The sequence below is a fragment of the Lemur catta genome, chromosome 2 (assembly GCF_020740605.2).
Source record: "Lemur catta isolate mLemCat1 chromosome 2, mLemCat1.pri, whole genome shotgun sequence".
Lineage (NCBI taxonomy): Eukaryota > Metazoa > Chordata > Mammalia > Primates > Lemuridae > Lemur > Lemur catta.
Window position 1 is genome coordinate 144,306,303 of NC_059129.1, and position 22,332 is coordinate 144,328,634.

Consider the following 22,332-nt stretch of genomic DNA (forward strand, 5'->3'; position numbering starts at 1 on the left):
GAAATCAGTGGGAAGGTCCAGTTAAGATATTTTTAATTGACATGATATAGTTTTAAGTTTATTTTTCCATTTAATTCAGAATCAAAGAGGGCAGTAGGGGGTATTCGAATGAATAAATTACATAGATATGTGATTACAATATTAGTTTTATAAATAATTATCTTAATTGCTTAAATATCTTTCTAATAGGTACTTAGACAAACTTAAACATTTGTCCTCACGGAGTATTAACTGAGCTTGCAAACTGAAAGACAAAGAGAGATTTTCCTAGAAAAGAAGGTGGTGCATGGAAGGTAAGACAAAAATAAACAAAAGACAGAGGAGCCACTGTGCAGAAAGAGGAAGGGAGAGGGAACCGTGCAACATTAAAGGAAGCCTCTCTTCTACCTCCTAGCATTAAGAATGCTCTTGTAACTTTTGTTACATCTTAGTACAAATCATAAATATACATACGTATGTATATTAAATAAGAGTTGAGAATCCAAAAAAAGTGATGATATTATTGAGAGTCATGGCAGCCTGGACGAGATGAACCAAGCAGATAAAACAGTCTGCAAAAGTTCTGCAGATTATAGTGATACTGTAACCACAGCCCACAAGACACCAAAAAAAAAAAAATCTTGAAAGCAGTTGGAGCGAAGAGATGCATTATTTACAGGGGAACACTAATGACAGGAGAATTCTCATCTGGAAGCATGGAGACCAGAATGAAGTAGCACAACATTTTTTAAACACCGAAAGAAAAAAGCTGTCAACTGAAAATTGAATATCTGGTGAAACTAGATATTTATTTTTTCAGGAATGTCAGGGAAATAAAGACATTCTCAGACTAAGGAAAGCAAATGATTTGTCACTAGCTGACCTCCCATTAAGGAATGGCTAAAGGAAGCTCTTCAAATGGAAAGGATACAGTAAAATGACAAACTTACACTCTAACATATCAACAATTACTAGTTGATGTGTTACATTCTAGCAAAATGTGTTACAATCATTCCATGGAATACAACTCAACAATAAACAAATGGGCTATTGGTCTACACGTTCACTTGGATGAATCTCAGAGAAACATGCTAAGTGAAAACAACTAATTCAAAAGGTAACATACTAGATAATTTTATGTATACAACATTCTTGAAATGAAAAAATTATAAAAATGTAGAGCATATTGGTGGCTTCCAGGGCTTAGGGCTGGAACAAGGAAGGACAGAGTTGCATGTGGCTCTGGAGGCAGCACAAGGGATCTCTGTGGTGACAGGATTGTTCTGTACTTTGGTGGTGGATACATAATTGTATATACATTATAAAATTCATAGAACTGAATACGCACAAAGTATCTATGGATTGTACAGTGCTTTGATAGTGCGCTATAATTTTTCACGATGTTACGATTAGAGGAAACTGAGTAAAGAGTATTTGGAATCTCTCTATTTCTTACAAAGGCATCTCAATCTATAATTATCTCAAAATAAAAGGTTTAATTCATTTTACATTGCCAGGCAATACCATAGTTTGGGGATATGGAAGTGAGCAAAAAGGTCCTTGCTCTCACGAACGTTACATTGACAATTGGTGACAGACATTGTGCTCTCAAATATTTACAGACTGGGAAAAAAGAAACTACTAGAAATTACCAGAAAGGCTGAATAAAGTATATTAAAAATCCTTACCACTGAGGATGAGGAATGTGTTATGAACATAGTTGAGCTCATATGAAGTGAGTCTCTGGGGACGTACAAACCAGAACGATAGGGAAACACCACTATCACATGTGCCTGCGAGTACACACTGATACCAGGATTAAGGACTTTGATTTTAATATCTATATATCCAAGTGGGGGTGGCAGGCAAACATTTGTTTCTGTACAAAGTGTACAGATCATATATAAAGCCAGAACAATCCAACATGTGGGAAAATAAATGAGCTAGAGATTTTTTTCTTCAACAAAGAGAAAAACCAACTCATCTGTCTCAGCCTTGAATCAGGTAGAAAAATAAAACATTTCTTAGAGATTTAAAATACTTCTCAGACCTCACCTGGGGATGAAATTTATACTACCAGAATGATCCAGGTTTGGAGACCAAGAAATAAAGTGCTTCTGAATGAACAGTACTATAAGGCAACTCGAAGAAGCAAACACAAAAGGTTTTTGAAAGAAAGCACCCTCTACCAAATGCTTCACATGATAAGCTCAAAATCCATCTCTCTCTCTCTCTCTCTCTCTCTCTCTCACACACACACACACACACACATACACACACACACATGCATGCACACACCTCTTAGATTTAAAGGCATCAGAAAAAAATAGCAAAAGTAGCTCCCCAAAACAACAACTAATGGGGTTGTCAAATAACCAATATAAAGTAACTGTGTTTATAAACTAACAAAAGGATAAGCTAAAAAGATGAGAAAGAAGTTAAAGAGTATAAAAATATCCAGGCAGGTTGAATATATATCCAATTGAAATTTAAAAGAAAAAAATCAAAAAACAAATTAAGGGAAAAATAGTGACATGATAATGGGTCTTTGGAAATTACAAAAAGCACAAAATATGTATCTTTAGAAACTTCAGGAGGCAGAGTGCTACAATAATCATTCATTGTTAGAAAGATATGTTGATGTAATTTACCACATTAACAACTAAAGATAAACATCATTGTGATAGTAATAACATACACTAACATCATACTCACCATGTTCCATGACTTATATTATTTTTGAAATTCATCTGTAGATACTGTTGTGAGTTTTTCTAAGAAAATTATATACATAATGACACTTTTGAGGTTTTCTTCACTATTCTTTTTTTTAGACGGAGTTACTCTGTTGCCTGGGCTAGAGTGCCATGGCGTCAGCCCAACCTCAAACTCCTGGGCTCAAGCTATCCTCCTGCCTCAGCCTTCCAAGTAGCTGGGACTGCAGGCATGCACCACTATGCCCAGCTAATTTTTTTCTGTGTATTTTTAGTTTTCCAGCTAATTTCTTTCTATTTTTAGTAGACAGGGGGTCTTGCTCTTGCTCAGGCTAGTTTCGAACTCCTGAGCTCAAACAATCCACCCACCTTGACCTCCCAAGTGCTAGGATTACAGGCATGAGCCACTGTGCCTGGCCTTCTTCACTATTCTTATACATTTCTTTATTTACCACCTATAGGCATCTCTAAGCAATGAATTAAATAATTACTTTCTAAACAATGTGTGTATACCTGTAAGTGATATCTAGCTATAGAATATATATGATATATATATATATATAATATAGATAATATCAGTAGGTAGGTATATAAACAAATCTCAAAAGATTATTATTGGAATTAAATTACTCACAATATACATTAAACATATAATATACATTGTAGTAAATATATTTCATATAGGCATAATTTTTTCTCATTTAATTGAGGTGGATAGTAATTTTTTTTAATTTAACAGATAAAATGGGAGCACCGAGGGATTAGGCAACTTGCTCAAGGTCACACAAGTAATAGGGAGCAGAGCCAAGACTTGAGTACAAGCAGATGGGCTCCATAATCCATGCTTTTAATCACAATATATTACTGCCTCTCAATAAATGCAGAAAACTTTTTAAAAATTCAACTCCATTCATTGTTTCAAAATGCCACGTACCTTAAGGAAACAAGGAATAGAGGGCAACTTATTAACTAACTACACACAAAGGATTTCTACCAAAAAATCATACTACCTAGTGAAACAGTAGATGGTTTCCTTTAAAATCATAAGAAAGAAAACAATGCACAATGTTACCATTTCTGTTCAAACTAATCTGAGGTCTAGAAATACAGTAAGACCAAAGGTAAATAACTAAATATATAGGTGATAAATAAATAAATGTATAAGAATAACAAAGAAAACTTCAAAGGTGTCATTATGTACATAATTTTCTTGGAAAAACTCACAACAGTATCTACAGATGATTTTCAAAAATAATGAGTCCAGAAATTGATAAAAAAAAATCCATAAGTAAATGCTACTGGCTCCACATCCAGTCAAGGTGAAGTAACTGGAAACAAGCTTCTCCTCCTGACTTGAGTACCTGGAAAACTGCATAAAATAAGTGAAACGCTTGTTTGTAGACATTGAGCAACATGCAGTGCAGGTCTGTTGCCCTAAGATGGCAGCCCTTGCAGCCTAGAGGCCCATTCTGAACCACTGTGAGGGGTAGCGCTCCCCAGCAGAGAGCAGTGGACTTGCTGTGTAGATGGCGTATCAGTCAAAGTTCAGAGCGCCATGCTGGTTGGCAGTGCTGGGGCAGAGTTCTAGAGAGAAAGGAGCTACACAGAAAAGGAGATCTAGAAATCTGCCCAGGGATCTCCTTTTATCTTTCATGAACACTGCACATGTACAGTGAGAAATTCCAGGAAAAGAAGTACCAAGGAACTCAAATCTACTCTGAAAAATTTAGAAACAACTCTCAAAGTAAAAAAGCTAACCAAAAATGTAACTCCCTACCAAAAATTTTTAAAAGGAAAAAAAAAGGCCATTGACAACAAAAATATTAGAAAGTCTGATAGCAAATAAAAATGTATTAGACAAAAGTAGAAGCAGGAAAATATGATCCACGATCCTGAAGGGAGGAAAAGTCAATAGAAACAGTAGCAGAAATGCCAGATGTATTAGAACTTATAGAGGACTTTTAAATGATTATTGTAAATGTTTACCTACCACAGATTGTAACAAAAAACATGAAATTAATAAGGAGAGAAATGAAAGACATGAAAAGAACCAAATAAAACTTCTAGAAAGAAAAATATAAATTCTGAAATGAAAAATTTACTGGATGGGCTTAAAAGTAGGCTAGACACTGAGAAAGAAAAGATTAGTTAATGTGAAGATACAACAATAGAAACTATACAATGTGAAAAGGAAGAGAATCCTTCGCAGTCTCAGTGATGTGCGGAACAGTATAAGGCAAATAAACATTCGTGTATCTGGAGCCCCATAAAGAGAGGAGAGAGAAAAATAGTGAAGAAGAAACATTTGACAAAATTATAGCCAAAACATTGGCAGTTTTATGAAAACTATAAACACATAGATCCAAAAAAAGCTCAATAAGAACTAAAGCAGGGTAAACACTAATGAAAACACAGCAAGAAACACGATAATCATATTGCTGCAAATCAGTGATGAAGAGAAAAACTGAAAAGCATCCAGAGAAATAGATGTATTATTACAGAGGAACAAAGGTAAGGACAAAAGCAGAATTTTTTTTTCAGACACAATGTAAGCCAGAAGCAATGGAAAAAAATCTCACAGTGCTGACAGAACATAACTATAAACTCAGATTTCCATACCAAATAAACATATCTTTCAAAATGAAGGATTTTTCAGACAAACAAGAGCTGGGAGTACCTGCTGCCTGTACACCTGCGCTACATGCTGTGTTCAAGAAGTTTTTTAGACAAAAGAAAATTATACACAATGCAAACTTTAATATACACAAAGGAATGAAGGATGATGGAAATGTTAAATATGTGGGTAAATACAAAATATTACTTTCTCAGTTTTCAGTTTATTAAAGCCTAGTCAATGATTTAAAGCAAAAATAAATATGTTGTATATAAAATATATGACAACAATAGCACAAAAGATGGCAAAGAAACATGGCAGTGTACAACTGAATAGTTCTTATGCTGTATGATATGCTATAATATTTAAAGGTAAACCATGGTTACTTAAAGATTCATATTATAAACTTTACAGCAACCACTAAAATTATTTTTAAAAAGAACAAATAAGTATAGTAAATAAAATATTAATGGGGGGAAATGGACCACTAAATATACTCAAGCATAAAACAGCAAGAAAATAAGAAAAAAGAGAATAAAACACAGATAAGCTAGTAGTGAAAACCATATTAAGACAATTAGTTTAAGCTCAATGATGTCAATAATTTTATTAAATGCAAATAGTCTAAAATACAATTTTAAAAAAGATTTTTAGACTCAATTAAAAGAGGAAAAAAGACCCAACTCTATGTTGTCTAAAGTCATTACATTTAAGACACAATATATTTAAATTAAAAGAATAAAATAAGATATACCTTTCAAATTTTAATCAGCAGAAGCCTGGAGTGGCTACATTAATGTTTGACAAAGTAAATATCAATACAAGGAATATTAGTCAATATGTTAATTCTCCCCAAAATATGCTCACTGCAATTGCTGTCAAAATCTTAACAGGATTTCTTATAGAAATTGGCTGCCCTTTCTTCCAATTGCATGGAAAGTCAAAGGTACTTATAATAGACAAAACCATTTTGATAAAGAAAAGCAAAATTGGGGGGCTTCCACTACCTGATTGCAGACTCACTGTTACTATAGTTACCAAGGCAGTATGGGACTGGAGCAAGGATGACATAGGGAACAGGGATCAGGAAACATCTCCGTGAAGAGCCACATGGAATGTGTTTCAGGCTTTTCAGGCCACCTCTGCCACAGCCACGCAAAACTGTGTGGCTGTGTTCCAATAGAGCTTTATTTGCAAAACAATGGGTGGGCTGGATTTGGCCCATGAGCAGCAATTTGCCAACTCCTAATATAGACCAATGAAAGAAAACCAAAAGAACAGAAAAAGACCCACATATATGCCATTAATTGGTTTTCAACCAAGGTACAAAGGTAATTCAGGGGAGAAAGCGCATTCCTTTAAAAAAAATAAAGAGTGCTGGGACAACTGGACATTCACGTGCAAAATAAATCAATAGGCGTCTATCCATCTCTCAAGCCCTATATTAAAATTAACTTGAAATTAATCATAGACCTACATGTAAAACTGAAAACAATAACTTAGGAAGGAAAACAGAGCAGAAAATTTGCAATGTATAACACCAACATTATGGTGAATAAAAGTTTCAAAAACGATAAATTGGGCCTCATCAAACTTGAGAACGTCTAGTGTCTGCAAAACACTGTGAAGACAACAAACAGACAAGCCAGAGACTGGGAGAAAATATGTGCAAATCATGTATTTGATAAATCACTTGCAACAAAAATATCTTTAAAATCTACTCAAGTCAATAGGAAACATAAATGATTCAATTTTTAAAATTTGAAAGATTTCAAAGGATTTGAACAAACACTTCACCAGAGAAGGTATATGGAAGACAAATAAGCACATGAAAAGATCCTCATCATTTGGCTTTAAGAAAAATTCAGTTAAAACCACAAGATACCACCACCCATATGTTTGAACGACTTTAAAAAGAAACTTAAAAAAAAACAGGTGTTTGTGAAGATACAGATAACTGGAACTTTTATAGATCATGAGTTGAATGAAAATGATATAGCTACTTTGAAGAACATGTTAATATTGGTAGTTCCTTTTTGTGTTCTCTATTTCATTGACTTCTATATTATTTCACTTCTTTCACTAATTTTGAGTTTAGTTAGCACTTAGTAATTGCTAAGTTCTAATTCTCAAAGTGAAAGATGAGATTGTTGATTCTGAAACTTTGTTCTTTTCTAACATAAACAGTTAAAGTTATGCTGTTTCCTTTAATGATCTCTTTATTTAGATACCCCAAATTTTTGATGCCTAACCTAAAATGATTATAGTCATAGAATATATTTCTATTATTTCAAATAGTACAAATTCATAGACACATGTTTTATGGCCTAAGATATGGTCTACCTTAGTGAATATTTCTTATGCTTCGATTTGTAAAAAATCATTTATTTTGCTGTTGTTGGTATAGCACTTTGTAAATAGCTGTTAGGTCACATATCAGTGAGTGTAAGCATCAGTTGGTTTATAGTGCTATCCAAATCTTCCACACTCATATTTTGTGCACTTGTTCTATCAGGGAAAATGGGTCTTACATTTTCCAGCTATGATTATTCATGTCAGTGACTAATGATTAGTCTACATTTCTCCTTAGTTACATACATTTTTGTTTCATGTATTTGGGATCTTTAAGTGCATTTGCATTTTTATTAGTTGATCTTTTTATAATAAAATATTCTTTTGAACAATCTCAATACTCTTGTTTTTGAAGGCTGCTTTGTTTTTTATTAGTATAGTTACAGTGGCTTTCCTATACTCACTTTTTATATGGGTATATTTTCTTATACTTTAACTTTCAATGACTTACATTTTCATGTTTAAAGTGTGCTTATTTTAAACAACATGGAATGTGGCATCACTTGTTTTTATCCAATCTCTCAATCTCTGCCATTTAATTGTGATGTTTAGTGCATTTATTTTGTAATTAATTCTGTTTACATTTAAGTCTGCCATCTTTGGGTTTAATTTCTACTTGGTCAATGTGTTCTTTGTTCCTTTCTTACTCCTTTTGTGCTTTTTTGGGTGATTAATCCTTTTTTTGTATTCCAGTTATCTCCACTATAAATTGTTTTTATATATGATTCTATAATTTGTTCATAGAGCTTGCTCACAGAGTTTCCAGTATGCCCCGTTGACTTAATCACGGTGCACATTCAAAAAGTATCCTATTCATGAGAAATTTAAGGACTTTATTACAGTATATTTCCAGTAAAAATATTTCCATCCTTTTGCTCTTCTCATATATGTCATTGCCATAAATCTCACAATTCTTTGTAATTATTATTAATTTAAACAGACAATAGCCTTTAGAGATTTAAAATAAATATGTATAAATAGAAGAAAAATTCTTTATATTTACTGACCTATTTTCCTTTTCTGATGATCTCCACTTCTTTCAGTAACTAAGATTCTTTCTAATACCATTTCCCTTTGGTGTGTAGAATTTCTTTGAGCATTTCTCATGAGGAAAACATGCTTAAGGTTATTGCTTTTAGATTCTTTTTATTTCTGTCAAAAATGTCTTTATTTTACTTTGAGTTTTGAAGGATATTTTACTGGACATAGGAAGTTATTTTTTTTTCCAACACTTTAAAGATGTTCCATTACTTTCTGGCTTCCATTCTTTCTGGTAGTAGGACAGCAGGCATTCCCACTGCCGGCCTTTTGTCCCTCATATTTCTTTTCTCTCCGACAGCTTTCATAGTTTTTTTCTCTATCTTTGGTTTTCAAATTGTAATGCCATGATTTCTCTAGCAGTTTTCTTCTCCTTCTCCTTCTCCTTCTCCTTCTCTTCTTTGTCTCTATATATTAACCTGCTTGTCATTATCAGAGCTCCTCAGAGTGGGTGTTACTGTCTTTCATTAACTTTGGAAAATTTTCCAGTCATCATCCCTTTGAATAGTACATTTTCAATTCTCTTCTCTGTTTAGGGCTCTTATTCCTCATTTTTTAGACATCTGATATTGAAGTTCAGATCTTGAAGGCTCTGTTTCTTTTTTTAAATTTTTTATTTTGTGTTAAGTTTTGATCATTTATTTTGATCTAAGCTATTGATTGATCTGTCGAATCTGGTCTGTTGATAAGGCCATCACAACCATTTTCCATTTCTGATATGTTTTTCATTTTTAGCATTCCTACTTGGTTCTTTTATAGAATGTTTTTTGATCTCTGCTGAAAATCTCCATATGTTCAATCCTACTTACACTTTTTCTATGAAATCCTTTAACATATTAACCAAAGTTATTTTAAAGTCCCTGTCTGAAACTTTTAAAATCTAGGCCTTCATTGCATCTGGATTTATTGATTAGTTTATACCTTCATGAAAGGTTATATTTTCTTGCTTTTATATATTTTTTAATTTTTAAGTTTTTCAATTTTTGATTGAACACCAGATACTGTGTATGTTTAGCTAAAAAATAAGAATTTTCGTATTATTCATGTCTCTGATGTTTTTCTCTTCTACCCCTGCCCTTGAAAAATGAGAGTCATGAGGCTCAGAGGGGCTCGTCACCCTCTGTGCTTTGTTGGGTTATATTGTGGTCTTGGTAACTTGACAGACTTGAAAATTATAATTTGGAAGATTATCTGGCTTGTTCCCCTGTTAGGGTGAGAGTGACAACCTCTTGTGAATTTGTACATCCTAAGGGGAAGCAGAAGCCCTCAGTCATCCTTTACAAGTGACAGTGCCGATGGCCATGGTGGCAGCCACAGCAGGCAGTTGTGTGGGGCAGCAGTGTCCATTGTCAACCATGACAGGAGAGTCCATGGAGCTCTGGGCTCTTGGGCTGGCTCAGTGACACGCAGCAGTGGAGGCAAAAGCAGCCTCCAGCAGCCTCAGTGGCAAATGCTCACCTGGGCTCCATTCGAAACCAACTTTCCCATCCGTTCCTTGAGCCTGCAGAGTGTTAGTTGCTTTCTCAAGTTCCTGTTCTCCGTTTAACATACCGCCCCCCTGACTAGACACTCCGTGTTGCAGTCTTTGACCCAGACAACATTGTTGCCTCAATATGTGATCCCAGGATTGGCTATGTAACTCTATACCGTTTGAAAGTGACAGTAACCTTGTTGCTAGAATAAAAGGGATCCTGTTTGTCTAGGACATACACTGACAAAACTATCACCTAAATGATCACCTGCGGTCATCAGGGATGGAGGCTGAAGACGGCCTAAGGAGAGCAAACAGTTGCTACCTTTGATGGTGGTTCCCACGAGGGTGGGATAATGAATCTAAAACCGTGGGAATCGAGTTTCAGTTTTGCAAGATGGAAAGAATTTCGAAGCCTGGATGTGCAACAATGTGGACATACCTCGTACAGACTTATATGCGTAAAGTGGTTAAGATGATAAATTTTATGTTAAGATTATTTTACCACAATTTTTTTTAAAAACGTGCAGAGTGTCCTGGGTGCTTCCAGCTACCCTCAAGATTAACAGAAAGAGAATGACCATCTCAGAGCTTTCAACTTTCAGATGAAGGTACAGTCAGAGAATCAGGGAATTTCTCTGAAAAGCCTAAATTATATATCAGCAACAGGCTTTATATTGCTTGAAATCATGCCCAGACTTTAATATTAAAAGTTGCAGAATTATAATATTATTTTAATTTATGGGATATCCTGGTTTCTTATATAAAAATTAGAGTATTGAATGGGATGGAGAGAGTGAGAATGTGTTAGGAGTATGAAGGCGCTTTTGGATGAATCTGAGAGTCTGAAAGCCCCGTGTTCCCTGAGCTACCCTGCCCTCACTCAGAGGAAGGTTCTGGTACCCCAACAGAATCCTGGGCCCCCAGGGAAGTAGAGGCCACATGGCAGCATTTGCCTGCCAGAAACAGGAAGGGACCCTGTATCATAAGGGGCTCCAGGGCGGGCACAATAATCGGCAAGCTCTGACCCAGGGATCCCGGGCAGTGCACAAGCGCTCATGGCATCCCCGTGATGAAGTAAACGATTCCCTTACTGAAGTATTTCTTGATCTGTGTAATCAGAATCACTGCAGGCCTGGAGAGCCAGAATCTGGCTCGAGGACAGCATGAAGAGTTGCGGAGTCTTGCACACATTTTTTGAATGAGGAGGATTTCAACTTCCCTTAGGAAAAAAAAAAAAAAATCTTCCTATCACAGGTGTATCCCATAAATTTCCTTCATGCCTTGCCCATTTAGCAAGGTGAAATAACTTTGCAGAAAGGGAAAGGAAAATAACCAGATGTTCTAGAGATTACTAGGTAGTAATCTAGTAGGTGATGCTAGATGCTTATGCAAATGTCGGGGAACCCAAAATTTCACTGCGTTTTGCTGGTCAGTGTGAGGGTTTACGGAAGTTGGAAAAGAAGGGAAGGTTTGGCCCAATTCTGTGTCACAGTGAGGCCAGGGGGTGCACCTACCCACTGTGATTATGTGACCAATTCTTAAAGCAGAGCTGAAACAGACATGATCAACAGCTGGAAGAATTCCCACCTGGGTTCCCTGCCTGTGGAATGAAGATTGTCATGGTAGAAAGAGCCACACAGAAGCCCTGGAAGTAACCCCAGAAACCAAAATAGTAAAGCAAAAGCAATACCACGTCCCTGGCAGGTGTGCAGCTATTAGTGTCACAGCGAAATACGTGATGTGGAAGAGGTTGTGACTTGTGTCACATCACCCTTACATGCACCTGTTGGATCTTTTCAGAAAGTGACAAAATTTGGGAGACTCATAGTGGATTATTGCTGACTTAATTGGTGATGACTCCAACTGCAGCTACTCCTCCAGCTGTGGTCTTCCTCCTTGAGCAAATCAATGCCACTGAGAGACCTGGTAGCAACTACTCATCTGGTGAAGCTTTTTCTCTAAACCAACTGGTTATGTCTAGAAACCTTAATTTACTTTCAACTGGCAATGGCAGTGGTAAGCTTTCACTATCTTAACTCAAGGCTGTGTCATCTTCTGGGTTATGTCAAAACTAATCAGCAGGAAATATGACCTATGATTATCTTGACATATCACAGAATACCACACGCGTTCCCTCCATTAAGGACATTGTGCTGACCGAGCCTGGTGAACAAGAAGAAGAGATATATCAGTATACCAGGCGTCTTAGTGAGACACCTGTGTGCCCAAAAGACAGCAGCAAGTCCCCAAGACATAATCCAATTGCACGAGCAGGGAGCTCGTCCTTGCCTGGCTGCCCCTCCCATTCACTGGCACCTTTCATTCCACACCTACTCACAGACTCATGGAAGCCCCAAATGCCAGTTAACGAAGGACAAGAAAACCTGTTCTGCTGCCTCTCAGCCTTACAGCCCCACTTCCAGAGAGGCAGCAAGACGTGGCAGTTGAAGGAAATCTTCCAGGTAGGAAGAACTTAAAATAGTACCCTGGATTGTCAACTTTGCCAGAGTCGCTGTCTTAGTTTGGGCTGCTGCAACAAAGACGCCACAGGCAGAGTGGTTCATGAGCAGCAAACATTTATTCCTCACAGTTCTGCAGTCTGGGGAGTCCAGGGTCAGGGTGCTGGAAGATTTGGGATCCGGTGAGGGCTACTTCCTGGCTCATCATCAGTCTTCTTGCTGTTCCCTCGCGTGGCAGAAAGCGGGCTAGAAGGCTGTCTGAGGCCTCTTTTGCAAGGGCACTAATGCCATTTATAAGATTAGCACCTGCATGCCCTAACCATCTCCCAAAAGGCTCCACCCGCTAATGCCGTCACCTTGGGGCTGAGGATTTTAACATAAGAATTTTGGGAGCACTCAGTACATCACAAGTGTGCACTCTACTGATTCATAGTGAATGTGACTCTTTGGCCAAACGGACATAAGTGGAAAAGAAAAGATGGAAAAATGGGTGACCAGAAATTCTGGGAAGGAGACCTATAGTTGGACCCCTCTGAATGGGAGTAGTTTGTGAATACTCACCAGTAAAGAGTGCAGCCTGGAGGGAAGGCTCTCAGAAATCAGGCGGACAAGGCGGTGATCTGTGCACTGATTTCCTTACACACCTTGTGTTTGCTGAGGCGTATGCGGAAAATGGCCATGGTACCAGGAAAGGGAGCTACGCAGGACCCCAACATTGGACTTCTCTTTGCCAAGGTTTACCTGGTTACACCCTATGGGTTGCCCCACCTGCCCGTAGCGGAGGCCATCGGAGCCCCTGGCATGGCATCGTTCCTGGGAGGAGCAGCCGCCACCTGCGGCAGGTTGATTATGTTTGGATCCTTCCATTCAAGATTTTTTTGTCCTTATCAGAGTACAGGAGCTTCTTTACTTAGAACAGGGGTATGCCACAATAAACCCACTGTAAGTTGAAAACATCTTAAGTCAAAAATGCATTTAATACACCTAAGCTGCCTAACATCACAGCTTAGCCTAGCCTACCTTAAAAGCGCTCAGAACACTTACACTAGCCTACAGTAGGGCAACACCATCTCGCACAGAGCCTATTTTATAATTATCTTGTGTCATTGATTGAATGCTGTACTGAAGGTGAAAAGCAGAAGGGTTGTATGGATACTTAAAGTACGGTGTCTACGGAATGCACATCATTTTCATACCATTGTAAAGTTGAAAAATTGTAAATGGAACCATCATGAGCTAGGACCAACGACTGTACACATCTAATCTGACGATGGATGTGCCCTCCCTGCCCACCACTCTGCCAGCACCACCATCTTAGGCCTGCGCAGTGCTGTCTCCGCAGGAGTGGTTTTCCACAATGCTCTGCATCTACTGAGAACGCTTTTCCCCCAAGCAAAAGGAGTGCTGCAATGGGCCCACACCCACGGAATTCACTGATTTTGCCACATCCACAAGCTGCTCACCTTTCAGAGTTTGGAATGGCCTCCTGGAGACCCAGTCAATGCACCAGTCAGAGGCAGACACCACCGTGGAAGTTTGAAATGTTGTACTTAAAATATAATTCTTTGAACTAGCAACCCTATACAGTGCTGTATGAGTTTCTATTGCTCGTAGCAAGTTACTACAAACTTAGCAGGTTAAGACAACGTCTATATTATCTCACAGCTCCTGTGGGTGAGGATTCTGGACACGCCCTAACTGGGCCCTCTGCTTAGGTTCTCACAGGCTGTGATCAAGGTGTGGTCTGGAACTGAGGTCTCCCCTGGAACTTGGGGTTTATACTGTCCCAGGCTCACATGGTTTAGTGGCAGTGTTCTCTTCCCTGCATCTGTAGAACTCAAGCTGACTTGCCTTGACTCACCTTGGCCAGCAGGAGACAGCAGCTCTGCCTTAATTCAGACCCTCTAATAAGGGCACACCTGATAAGGCCAGGCCCACCCATCGGCTTTTGATTAACTTTAAGTCTTTGATTAGAGGTCTTAATTACTTAGGTAAAAGTCCCTTCACCTTTGTCATACTACCTGATCTAATTGTGGGAGTGGCATCCACCACAGCACAGACTCTGCCCACATTCTCCGGGGGTGGGACTTACGCTGGTCTGGACCATCCTAGGGCTCTGGCTACCACAAGAGCCGTCTCTGCACCAGCAGGAGTGCAAGCAAGCAGCTTCCCCAGAGGCTGTGGTTCCTGCAGCGGCCGTGGGAGAGCCAGCACTCCAGGCCATGAGTAATGATTTCGTTCATACTTGTAAACCACTTTCTGTTCCTCTGTTGCCCCTCCAGATTTTCTAACCCTTTCACAACCTATTTCCTGCATTAAATGTCTTTCTGTTTAACATATCTAGTGCATCTCTGTATTTCTGCCTGGGATCATAGGTTGTCCTTAATGTAGTCCCGATAAATTTTAGTCTATTCCTGCTCAAGTGATTGGGAATTATTGTCCTTTTTTTAGGTGTTAGGTTTCTTCATTCATATTATACACACAAAATCCAGTGTGGGACTCGTAAGAACCATTAGTAGAGATGATTACTGAATTCTACTAAAAATGAACATAGGTTCTGCAAATCACTATGAGAATTGCAACAAACACCTATCCCAGCATATAAATTTATGTTAGATTAAAATTTTTTAACTAGCACAGATAGAATTGGCGCTAGATATTTATGTATATATATCTATGCATTTATGCATATATGCCTATATATGTCTCTTTATAGTCCTTTATGCTTAAGTGATTTTGCTTATCCTTGCACAAATTGGACACAAGAAAGGTTTTTCCAATATGGTGTGTACTCCCTAGTGTATTGGGTGGGAAATGCCTGCCTTGGGAGGATCCCTCAACAGCAACATGCATGGGCCTCCATGGCAGTGCCTGCTCCCACAAAGCTTTTATAACCATATATCATGCATTCTACAAAGAGTATTTGTTTTATAATATGACAAAAGATCTTGACAAGCAAGCTTCTGCTCAACCTGAAGCCACTTGATGAGATTGCCAAAATCAGTGGAGTTCATGCTACTGTTTACGAGGTCTTGAGTAGATCAGTTTTTTTCTTTTTGTTTTTGTTTTTTTAGACTTTATTCTTTTTAGATCAGTTTCAGGTTCACAGAAAATTGAGAGGAAGGTGCGGGGATTCCCAGACACCTCCTTGCCCCACACATGCGCAGCCTCCTCCCCTGGCCACCTCCCTTCTGGGCTGGCTCCTTTGTTACAATCGATGAACCTACATCGACAACGTCATCGTCACCTAAATGGTTCACTCTTGGGCTGTGCACTCTATGTGTTTGGACAAATGTGTAATGACACGTGTCCCCCATGGTAGTGTCACACAGAATAGTTTCACTGCCCTAAAAATCCTCGGCGCTCCACCTACCGTTTACCAATCCCTCTACTGGAGCCACCTGAGCCTCTGTCAGGATATCTACACACAGAGGAAGGTCCGTTTGCTGCATTTTCATTCTTAACTAGCTCCCACGGTGGGCCCTGCAGTTGCGGTGGCCTGAAGGTTTGTACACTAACAGACCCAAATGTGCGAGTCTGCCAGCTGGACGCCACAGCCTGCTGGCATATGGGCCATGTTAACATGGCTAAAACTCTTCCAGGGCTGAGAGGAATTCAGACCACTGGAGCTCCATAAATTACAGGCTGATAACACTCCTTGTCTCTGGGCCTTCTCCAGCAGAGCATTCTGTTCTGCCCCGTCTCCAGTTGGTTTGACTTGGTACGTTTCCTAAAATCAAGGGCCAGGTGTCCAGCACTGAAACGCTGAATGTCATTTTCATTCTGGATGAAAATTAGCAATTCAAATTTAATTCTACTTTAAATCTTTTGGAATCATTTGTAAAGATAACCTGATTTTCAGCAACACTAGACAATTCTGCCAATAGTTCCCTGCTTGTTGTTAGACATTCAATAAATGTTGATTTTTTTTAAATCATCAATTCATTCTACTAATGATAGTCCAATGATCAATTCTAAACCTAACTGGGGAATACAGCAATTTTCTTAGGCTGAGTAAAATATTACCAAGCTGATTCAAGTAAAGAAGTCAATTACCACAAGGCACAATTTCTCAAGACCCAAATTATGTAAAGCCAGAGAGATTCGTTTTGTGGGGCTTCTGTCAATAAAGCTCTCTACGTGTGTTTGGAATCACATGCACCAATTGATCTTCTAACATTACCTTCTAACCTCCATGAAGAGAAAGCTTCAGTTTTTCAAAATTGCTTAATCATTATGATCTTTAATTCAAAACCAGAACCTCCATCTCCACTATCTCTAGGAATTTTTGAATTTAAATGAGCTAAAATACCAAACCAGTGTATTGACCATTCTTGTTCCAAGACTTTCAATCAATAAACTCTCTAAATCTAATAGTTTCAGTAATACAAGTGTTCAGTCATTCACTCACAGAAATGAGGATGCATGTAGTTACAGTCTATAGCAGGTTAAAAGATAATTAAATCAACACTGTTCATCTTCCTGAAGACTGCTTGAAAAAGATGAGATAAATAAATAAAAGGTTGAAGACAAACGCCAAAGTTATTTAGTGTAACATTCTTTTTGTGGGATTCCAGTGAACACAAATAGACTACAATCCACAGTCATTCTCCAACACTTTCATTTCCTTTTTACTTTCGTGATTCTTACTGTTGCTAAGGGAAAATTAGGATTAATAGAACACATTTGGAATGCATGTACACATTTTAATTATCACACAAGGCAGCTATGTTGCCTAAATCCTGGTGGTGCCGTGTGCCTGTAGTGTCTCTGACTGGCATCACCCAGAGATATGCAGCACACAACACACTTAATATTTTTAAACAAGAAGTCAAAGAAAGGGAACCACTCTAAAACCAAATTTCTCTTAGTTGCATTTGCAGCATTCCAAAATTTTCCTGAATTCTCTGAATTTTTATTTAGAAATCAAGTGGGTCTTCTAAGAATTTTTAATAAATTAAAACATTTTAGTCATATTTAAGGTAAAACATTAATGGGCCTTTAATCACATTTACCAGTACCTTGTGGTTAGGAATATTTAACAAAGAGAATTTTAAAAATTACCACCTGCCAGTAACTCTTAGTTTAGGGAGAAAAGTAATTAGAAAGTGCAACTCACACTGTGGGTCTTTTAGTCTGAAGGTAAAATATTTAAGGATAAAATAGAGTTTATGGACACTTTAAAATTCTACTATCTTTTCTCTAGACAACCTTGGGTATGGTGATTACTTTTAGATACAATACCAAAGGCATGAATCCCAAAAGAAATAGTTTATAAGTTGGGCTTCATTAAAGATTAAACATTGTTCTGCAAAAGACACTGTCAAGAGCACGAGAAGATAAGCCGCAGACTAAGAGAAAATGTTGTAAAATATCTATCTGATAGAGAGCGGTTATCCAAAATAAACAAAGAACTCTTAAAATTCAAAAATAATAAAACAAACAACCTAATCAGAAAATGAGCAAAAGACCTAAACAGACACCTCAACCAAAGGAAGTTATAAAAGTGACAAACAAGCATTTGAAAAGATGCTCAACAGATGTCATTAGGGAATTGCAAATTAAAACATCAAAACCCCACTATGGAACCTAGTAGAATGGTCAAGTCCAAAACACTGACAACACCAAATGCTGGTGGAGATGTGGAGCAACAGGAACTCTCATTCATCGCTGCTGGGAATGCAAAATGGTGCAGCCACTTTGGAAAACAGTCTCCAGTTTCTTACAAAATTAAACATACACTTAGCATACGATCCAACAGTCATGCTCCTTGGTATTTACCCAAATAAACTGAAAACATACTTCTACACAAAAACCTGCACATAATGTTTATAGCAGCTTTACTCATAATTGACAAAACTTGGAAGCAACCAAGACGTGCTTCAGTAGGTGAGTGGATAAACAAACTGTGGTCCCTCCAGATAATGAAACACTGTTGAGTGCTAAAAAGAATTGAGTTATCAAGCCACGAAAAGATGTTTGTTGCTGTAAGAACATCATAGAGTGCACTTACGCAAACCCAGATGTTACAGTCTACTACACATTTAGGCTACGGGGACCTAGGCCTACATAAAATTAGGATCATCAAGACATCATTAGATGATAGGAATTTTCAGCTCCCTTATAATTTTATAGGACCACCATCGTATATGCAATCTGTTGTTGACTAAAAGGTCATTATGCAGGACATAACTGTATATGACACACTGGAAAAAAGAAAACTGTGGAGAAGGTAAAAGGATCAGTGGTTATTGGGTGTTAGAGGAGAGGGAGGATTGCACAGGTGGGGCACTGAGAATTCTGGAACAGTGGAACCCTGCCACATGAAACTCTAATGGTGGATCCACGTCATACATTTGTCAAAATCCATAGAATGTACAACACCAAGAGTGAACCTCAGACTATGGATTTTGATGATAACAATGCGTCAGCATAGTCTCACTGATTTTGACAAATGTACCACTCGGGAGAGGTTGATAGAGAGGGAAGCGGTGCTTATGTGAGGGTGGAGGGCACATGGGAACTCTCTGTACCTGCCACTCAATTTTGCTGCAAACCTAAAACTGTTCTAAAAAAATAAAGTTCATTTTAATAAAAAAAATACCCAAATATGTGGATCTTAAAACAGAGATTGAAAACAAATGAAGCAAAAACTTCCAAACCATAAAGAAAAATAAATCTACAATTCAGTTAAATACTGTATTATTCCATTTATATAACATTCTTGCAAAAACAAACTATAGAGACAGAAAACAGACCAGGCAGTGGTTGGCAGGAGCTGGGGGCAGGGAGAAAGGATTAACTACATGGGCACAGGGAATTATTTCAGGGTGATGGAACTGTTCAAAATCTTTATTGTGGTGGTAGTTACATGACTGTATACATTATACTGTAACTTTAAAATTCGGGGGAAAAGAAACGTAAAACAGGGACAGAGAAATGTTCATTGGCCTGTAGATCTATAGATATGTCTTCCTGCTTCTGGTAATTCAATTAACTTTTTATTTTTCTACATGTAGCAGTTAGGAAAACTTAGTCTAAGTTTAGCATTCTCACTTCCTAGGTATCTGATTGTGTCAAAATCGAAACTACCCTAGGGTTCAAATTTCTTGTGTGAAATAGGAGATAAGTAGACTCCATAAATCAATCAAATGATCTCTAAAAGCTTTTTCAGAATAAATCCATTTCATTGATTCAGTGCACATCTGTTTAAGTAATTCTTTTTAGGCTTTTCTTCCCTAAGCATCTTCGTAAATCAGTCTGCAAATTGAAAGATAAAGTATATCAATACCTGAACACACACAGGGGTGTAGTTATTCATTGAAATTTAGAATTGGAAGGTGTCTACATGACCAGACATCCCAACTCCTTATCATTATAAGACACACTGGGTCCAGGCTGATTGGTGCCAGGTAGGCTTGGTGACCACCTGACTGTTGCAGGATCCTGTCAGTGGCTCCCCTTGGTCTGCCCTCAAGCTGTGAATCTAGCACCCAGTGGGTCATAACAAGTGTGATTGTGCTCCTCAACTCCAAACTTCCCGTGCCTGGCCTCTCACTAGTAAAAAACAAAGTCCACACAGTAGAAGAGACGGCCATTCACGGTCCACCCCTTCCTGCTTCTCAGCCCACGTCTTACAATTCTCCCCTCACTCCCTCCGCTCCAGGGACCTGGGCTCAGCGCTGGTGCTCAGCACCTTAGAGCCGGCTCCTCTCCCAGGACGCCCCACTCCTGGCCTCCCCAAGGCTCCCAGCTGTCCCTGTCTCTCTCAGTTCCTCCGTGCGTTTATTTAAGCACTGACTTTACAGTTATCAATAGATCATCCTGTGAAAATTTCAACCCTTCATTGCCCGTTAACTCCATTTCCTTAGCACTTACCAGGCGGAATTCACTGACTTTTAAACATGTTTGTGTATTGCCCGTCTCTCCACTAGGATGTAAGCTCCCTGGGAAAGGGTCAGTGAGTAAGAGGTAGAAGAATTAGGGTTTAACCAAAGAACTTACCCCACTGCCAGCACAGGTTCTCCACAATACCTACTTCTTAAATTCTATGGACCAGTGAGCTCGATTTGTCTCCCTTTTATTTTTCATTGTTTTCTGTCCTGGAAACTGTGCTGCAGTTACCCTGTCCCTGTCTCACCTCACTGCTATTGGGCAGTGGGGGAGGGGCACAGGTGACTTTCCTACTGGGACATGGCCTTCTAGATGCTGAGAAGCCACAGTGGGGTCTTGTCATAGCTGTTCCTGTTACTCTGCAACACACTCTTAGGCTCTTTCCTATTGATAGTCCCTGGATCCTTTAAAAAAACCATTCTTACCCTCACCTGTAGTTATAAAGGTAGGTATAGAGTGTGACAAATCCCAAATTCCACCCCAACACACACACACACACGTTCATGCATCTGCCTATAAAGGACAAGTCCGCTGTTAAGAAAACAAAGATCTGCTCCAAGTTGATTTCTCTGCTCACATAGATATGAATTATGAATTATGCAGTATTTTCTGATGGATGATGATGATGATGAAGATGATGATGATGAAGATGATTTTTTTTTAAAACATGGTAATGTCTGGCACCCCATTAAATCATCACTTAGTCATATCGGGATGTTATAACAAAATGCTATGGACAGGGAGGCTTATAAACAACAGAAGTTTATTTCTCACAGTTCTGGGGGCGGGAAGCCTAAGACGAGGGGGCCAGCATGGCTGGGTTTTGATGAGAGGTCTCCTCCAGGCTGGACACTTCTGAGTTCCCACTGTGACCTCACACAGTGGAAGGAGGGTGGGAGAGCCCTCTGGGGACCTTCCCTATGAGGGCGCTAGTCCCGTTCCTCCACCCTCACGATCTAATCACCTCCCAAGGCACCCGGCTCCCAATACCAGCACATTGGGAGGGGCACAAGCGTGCAGCAGATGATGATGATGGAGATTATGATTTGTCTTAAAATGATAATGCCCGCCACCCCATCAAATCATAACACAGAATCACCAGTACTGGGCAGCAGTTTCTATTAATACAAAGTGCTCTGTGAAAAACTGAAAGAAATTCTAAGAACTCCGGAGTGACTGACAAGAAGTCTAGAAGAGGAGCAGGAATCAGGTGCAGGAGGCCCCGTGTGCCTGCATAAAAGGTTGGATTTGAAACTAAGTGCGTGTGCACCGGGATGTTTACGATTCTCTCTACTTAAATGTCTTCTGCTCAGAGCCTGACCACCCCCTACTGGGGACTGTCTGTTTTGGAAGAATGTTTGTTCTCTTCATTGCACTGGTTCTCCTCCTTCCTGCCTGTCTTTTCCACTAGAAGGTAAACTTTCTGGGTGCAGGGACTTTTTATCTTACTCGTTTACCACTTATCCCTGTGCCAAGCGGTCGGCCCAGGGTAGGTGGGTGATGAGTAACTCCCGAGTGAACTGACCGTGGGGTGTTTGTGGCGGGTCTGTGTCCCTGTGCCTAGACACACGTCCCTAGAAACATTGTCCCAGATGGGAAATAATCCCATCAGTCTTAAAGCTGCACATTTATGCCTAAACTTGCGTAGAATGACCCTCTAATTGCCATGTTTCTTCAGGTTTTGCCGGCTAATCTCGCTGTAAGCGGGAGCATGGCGCAGAGTGTGAGCCAGGTGGTCCTGCTACAGGGAGCAGACGTTGCCTGGCCTCCCCTCGAGCCCGCAGGGTGTGCACGAGGACGCGCCTTCCA